Source organism: Nomia melanderi, unplaced genomic scaffold, assembly GCF_051020985.1.
Source record: "Nomia melanderi isolate GNS246 unplaced genomic scaffold, iyNomMela1 scaffold0579, whole genome shotgun sequence".
Taxonomy (NCBI): domain Eukaryota; kingdom Metazoa; phylum Arthropoda; class Insecta; order Hymenoptera; family Halictidae; genus Nomia; species Nomia melanderi.
Window position 1 is genome coordinate 993 of NW_027475693.1, and position 6,508 is coordinate 7,500.

At 49.8% G+C, this 6,508-nt stretch overlaps 1 non-coding gene across 1 annotated transcript; it reads right to left on the bottom strand.

The window, feature by feature from the left end:
* Positions 1-1,544: 1,544 nt before the first annotated feature.
* LOC143176480 (5.8S ribosomal RNA) lies at positions 1,545-1,699 on the bottom strand. Its single transcript, XR_013001021.1, has one exon. It is a non-coding gene; the product is annotated as a 5.8S ribosomal RNA (ribosomal RNA).
* Positions 1,700-6,508: the final 4,809 nt, after the last annotated feature.

Here is a 6,508-nt window from a genome sequence, read left to right on the forward strand (position 1 = left end):
ATATTCCGGCGGACGGGACGCGACGTTCGAAAGCCTCGCCAAAGAGGAGCTCCTGCCTCTTCCTCTCTCTTTTCTACGAGAAAAGATAAACGTATTTTACGGGGATACGGAAACGTTACCACGTGGTGTCACACACGATCGTCCGTCTCTTCTCTATAGCAGAAACCGATAAAAATACACCTCCCGAAAGAGAGTATATGGTGATTCTTTTTATATATATATATATTTCGAAATACAACTGAACGTGGCGGAAGCGCACGGTGGTGGTCCAGCGAGGACACGCGACGACGGGGAATAAGAACTATTCGACCCGTTACGAATACGCATGCTCGTCCCGCACGATTTTAACACACACCGTGTTTTTCTCCAGTCGTCAAAGCGTTCGTGCGTCGAATTCGAAAAATAAAAAAAAAAGAAAAACACCTTTTCTCTCTCTCGGGGTAAAAGAGTCGATGTGTATTGTGTATAAAGGTTCTGCGAGAAGTCTCGTTTTGACGTGTGTTCCGCCGATAACGACGATCCTCCGAAACGGGGATACAGAAACGTTACACCTCACAACACGATCTCCGTCTCTTCTCTATAGCAGAAACCGATAAAAATACACCTCCCGAAAGAGAGTATATGGTGATTCTTTTTATATATATATATTTCGAAATTCAACTGAACGTGGCGGAAGCGCACGGTGGTGGTCCAGCGAGGACACGCGACGACGGGGAATAAGAACTATTCGACCCGTTACGAATACGCATGCTCGTCCCGCACGATTTTAACACACACCGTGTTTTTCTCCAGTCGTCAAAGCGTTCGTGCGTCGAATTCGAAAAATAAAAAAAAGAAATACACCTTTTCTCTCTCTCTCGGGGTAAAAAGAGTCGATGTGTATTGTGTATAAAGGTTCTGCTGCGAGAAGTCTCGTTTTGCCGTGTGTTTCGGTAACGACGATCCTCCGAAACGTACATCTCATTCGTAAGAGAGGAAGAAAACAATCTCCCTGGGGCCAGTCGGTAATATACCGACATACGACGTGTCGTGCACATCCGTCTCACGCACGGTATACAAAATATGAATAAAACGTGTGTAGTCTCTCTCTCTCTCGACTTCTTAATATTTTCTTTCACCTCTGACGCATCATTTCAGGTGACGTCGGGAGCGCGGGAAAAAAAATTTTTCTAAACACACGAAACCGTTCATCTCACGAACAGCCGAAAAAGTTGTCGCTCAGATCCATATCGCAGTGGAGCGGTATCCGCGGGCGGTCGTAATTGAACGACGCACGACGCCGCGAACACTCACGCGAGTCCATACAAACGATTCCGATCGTTTTGCAACAACTAGAACGTACACTGTCCGTGAAATTCACAGAATTTTCGCGTGTCCGCGACAAACGCCGACGAGACACCCATCGTTCGCTCGTACGTAGCATCCTTCTCTTAACCCGACTCAGAAACGTTCTTTGCGCCCTTCGGTAAAAAAACGTTCGATCCGAAGAGGTGAACGACGGCGGGGATTTGACAGAGCTACGCAAGCAGTGTATGGTACGTAAACGACCCTCAGCCAGGCGTGGTCCAGGAATTGTATCCGTGGACCGCAATGTGCGTTCGAAATGTCGATGTTCATGTGTCCTGCAGTTCACACGTTGACGCGCAATTAGCTGCGTTCTTCATCGACCCACGAGCCAAGTGATCCACCGTTCAGGGTAATCGTATAAATTTTATATTTCACATATATAATTTTATTCTCATTTGTTCGACCTAATATCTCTCTTCTTTCAAAGAGAAGATAAAAGTTGATACCTGAATCTCCGACCAGCGCGCGAAGGAGATTCAGGCGTCGCCTTGGAGACGACACCGAAGCCTTTCGAGACGAAAAACGTTCAAGTAATATGTATATATTTCTCGACGTTCCGGGCGTATAGTGCATTCAAAAACCCGCGAAAGACGCAGAAGACTCGCACGCGTGGAAACGACGGGGATATATTTTGTATCCTACCCGATACTGAATCCATCGCGTGCAGTCGACCCTCGCGTTCTTCCGATCAGACGCATCTATTGTTGCGCGCATGTTTTCGCGTCGCATCGCGCGAAACGTTGCACGAATCGTACCGATCGATCGATTGAAAGCAAATAATGAAAAAAGACTTCACAGCTGGCTCTTTGCCGGTCATTCGTCCCATGTTATCTCTTGCCGCGAAATTGGCGCGCAAGAGTTGGGTGTCAGACGCGCGGCTTTAAAACGAGCTTCACGGCCGGTCCCTTCGTTACCGCTTTCGTTCTTTCTCTCGGAACGACCATGAACGAACACGACGAGCGACGCTACGGCATACACACGTCCACGGATTCGATTAAAAAAACAGACTTCACAGCTGGCTCTTTGCCGGTCATTCGTCCCATATTATCTCTTGCCGCGAAATTGGCGCGCAAGAGTTGGGTGTCAGACGCACGGCTTTAAAACGAGCTTCACGGCCGGTCCTCTCAATTCCGTGTACGGTACACGCAAGATGCGGGTTCCACTTCCAGACTACCCGGTCCCTTCTCTCTACGAGAATCGATAGTAGAAGAACGGCTCGAAAACGCGTCTCAGAGACTAGGGGAAAAGAAGCGGTATGCGAGCGAAACGAAAACGCATTATGGAAACGTCGCGAAACAATGTTCGACGGTTGCTCGGTTCCAATCGTGCGGCCGTTTCAATTTCTCGTGCGCTTCACCGTCCCTCCGTAACTCTGGCCGATCGCGTATACCGAAGAGCCGACACGCGCAAAAACCACAGGCATTGTATACTGTATATATATATGTTACAGTCACAGCCTTCGCGCGTTTTACTCTCCGACGCGGGGTTTCCACGACGAAAGAGAGACAGTTTCGTGGCGGGTGACTCGGCCGAATCGCTACGACGGGTATTTCTATTATAGAACGAATCATCGCCACCCTTTACCAGTGCCCGACGAAGGAATCACAAGGTCATCTGGAGTTTACAATGCCAGCGACGGTAATTCCAACGAAGACCCGATAAGTCAACTCATCGTTCTATTTCTCCCCGTACAGAAAAGCGAATCGACGCTAACGCACCTCGCGCAAGCACGAACGTTCTCTTCGCGTGGATCATCCCATCGTCGAAAGATGTAAAGACGCATTGGAGATCGTGGTCTCTGGCGGGCTCATTGCACGCCCCACTGCATATCTTTCCTCGAATCGAGAATGATTCGTCCACTAAGGCTGCGAAACTACGCGTCGAGGAAACTAGGGGAAAGAAGCGGGATGCGAGCGAAACGACAATACATTATGGAAACGTCGCGAAACAATGTTCGGCGGTTGCTCGTTTCCTCCTGCGGACGTTTCATTGCTCGGGCGCTTCACGTCCCTCCGTAACCTTCGCGCGATCGCGTGCCCCGGAGAGCCGGCAACCGGTGAACCACAGGCGTATAAACTATAGTCTTCTATAGCAAGCCTTCGGCGGTTACTCTCCGACGCGGGGATTCCACGACGAGAGAGAATTTCGTGGCGGGTGACATCGGTCGAAACGCTACGACGGGTATTTCTATTATAGAACGAATCATCGCCACCCTTTACCAGTGCCCGACGAAGGAATCACAAGGTCATCTGGAGTTTACAATGCCAGCGACGGTAATTCCAACGAAGACCCGATAAGTCAACTCATCGTTCTATTTCTCCCCGTACAGACAAGCGAATCAACGCTATCGCACCTCACGCATGCACGAACGTTCTCTTCGCGTGAATCGTCCCATCGTCGAAAGATATAGCCGCTTGGAGATCGTGGCCCATCAAGTTCTTCCGTAACTCCTGCGCGATCGCGTACCCCGGAGAGCAGGCAACCGGTGAACCACAGGCGTATAAACTATAGTCTTCTATAGCAAGCCTTCGCGTTTACTCTACGACGCGGGGATTCCACGACGAGAGAGATTTTCGTGGCGGGTGACACGGCCGAATCGCTACGACGGGTATTTCTATTATAGAACGAATCATCGCCACCCTTTACCAGTGCCCGACGAAGGAATCACAAGGTCATCTGGAGTTTACAATGCCAGCGACGGTAATTCCAACGAAGACCCGATAAGTCAACTCATCGTTCTATTTCTCCCCGTACAGAAAAGCGAATCGGCGCTATCGCACCTCACGCAAGCAGGAATGATCTCTTCGCGTGGATCGTCCCATCGTCGAAAGATGTAAGACGTACAGAAATCGTGGTCCATCACGATTATTCGTAACTCTCCGAGTCGCGTATCTGAGAGTAGGACAAACGGAGAACCACAGGCATAAATAATACTATATGTTTCTTATATAGTTAGCCTTCGCGTTTTACTCTCCGACATGGGGATTCCACGACGAGAGAGAGTTTCGTGGCGGGTGTCTCGGCCGAATCGCTACGACGGGTATTTCTATTATAGAACGAATCATCGCCACCCTTTACCAGTGCCCGACGAAGGAATCACAAGGTCATCTGGAGTTTACAATGCCAGCGACGGTAATTCCAACGAAGACCCGATAAGTCAACTCATCGTTCTATTTCTCCCCGTACAGAAAAGCGAATCGACGCTATCGCACCTCGCGCGAGCACGTAACTACTCTTCGCGTGGATCGTCCCATCGTCGAAAGATGTAAGACGCACGGAAATCGTGGCCCATCAACGTTTTTTTGTAACTCTGCCGATCGCGTATCACAGAGCCGAGACGCACATACCACAGGCGTATAATACCGTTTTCTTTCGTATGGTAAGCCTTCGCGTTTACTCTTCGGCGCGGGGTTTCCACGTCGAGAGAGACATTCGTGGCGGGTGACATCGGTCGAAACGCTACGACGGGTATTACTATTATAGAACGAATCATCGCCACCCTTTACCAGTGCCCGACGAAGGAATCACAAGGTCATCTGGAGTTTACAATGCCAGCGACGGTAATTCCAACGAAGACCCGATAAGTCAACTCAACGTTCTATTTCTCCCCGTACAGAAAAGCGAATCGACGCTGTTGCACCTCACGCAAGCACGAACGTTCTCTTCGCGTGGATCGTCCCATCGTCGAAAGATGTAAGACGCACGGAAATCGTGGCACATCACGTGTTTTCGGAACTCTGTCGACCGCGTATCTCAGAGACGACGCGCGCGAACCACTGGCATATACTATTATATATCGCGTTTTACCCTCCGACGCGGGGATTCCACGACGAGAGAGAGTTTCGTGAGCGGGTTGACTCGGAAGAAACGCTACGACGGGTATTTCTATTATAGAACGCATCATCGCCACCCTTTACCAGTGCCCGACGAAGGAATCACAAGGTCATCTGGAGTTTACAATGCCAGCGACGGTAATTCCAACGAAGACCCGATAAGTCAACTCAACGTTCTATTTCTCCCCGTACAGAAAAGCGAATCGACGCAATCGCACCATACGCGTGCACGTAAACAACTCTTCGCGTGGATCGTCCCATCGTCGAGAGACGTAAGTTTTCATAGTATGAATTCGCGTTTTACTCTCCGACGCGGGGATTCCACGACGAGAGAGAGTTTCGTGAGCGGGTTGACTCGGAAGAAACGCTACGACGGGTATTTCTATTATAGAACGCATCATCGCCACCCTTTACCAGTGCCCGACGAAGGAATCACAAGGTCATCTGGAGTTTACAATGCCAGCGACGGTAATTCCAACGAAGACCCGATAAGTCAACTCAACGTTCTATTTCTCCCCGTACAGAAAAGCGAATCGACGCAATCGCACCATACGCGTGCACGTAAACAACTCTTCGCGTGGATCGTCCCATCGTCGAGAGACGTAAGTTTTCATAGTATGAATTCGCGTTTTACTCTCCGACGCGGGGATTCCACGACGAGAGAGAGTTTCGTGAGCGGGTTGACTCGGAAGAAACGCTACGACGGGTATTTCTATTATAGAACGCATCATCGCCACCCTTTACCAGTGCCCGACGAAGGAATCACAAGGTCATCTGGAGTTTACAATGCCAGCGACGGTAATTCCAACGAAGACCCGATAAGTCAACTCAACGTTCTATTACTCCCCGTACAGAAAAGCGAATCGACGCAATCGCACCATACGCGTGCACGTAACAACTCTTCGCGTGGATCGTCCCATCGTCGAGAGACGTAAGTTTCATAGTAAGCCTTCGGCGTTTTACTCTCCGACGCGGGGATTCCACGACGAGAGAGAGAGTTTCGTGAGCGGGTTGACTCGGAAGAAACGCTACGACGGGTATTTCTATTATAGAACGCATCATCGCCACCCTTTACCAGTGCCCGACGAAGGAATCACAAGGTCATCTGGAGTTTACAATGCCAGCGACGGTAATTCCAACGAAGACCCGATAAGTCAACTCAACGTTCTATTTCTCCCCGTACAGAAAAGCGAATCGACGCAATCGCACCATACGCGTACACGTAAACAACTCTTCGCGTGGATCGTCCCATCGTCGAGAGACGTAAGTTTTCATAGTATGAATTCGCGTTTTACTCTCCGACGCGGGGATTCCACGACGAGAGAGAG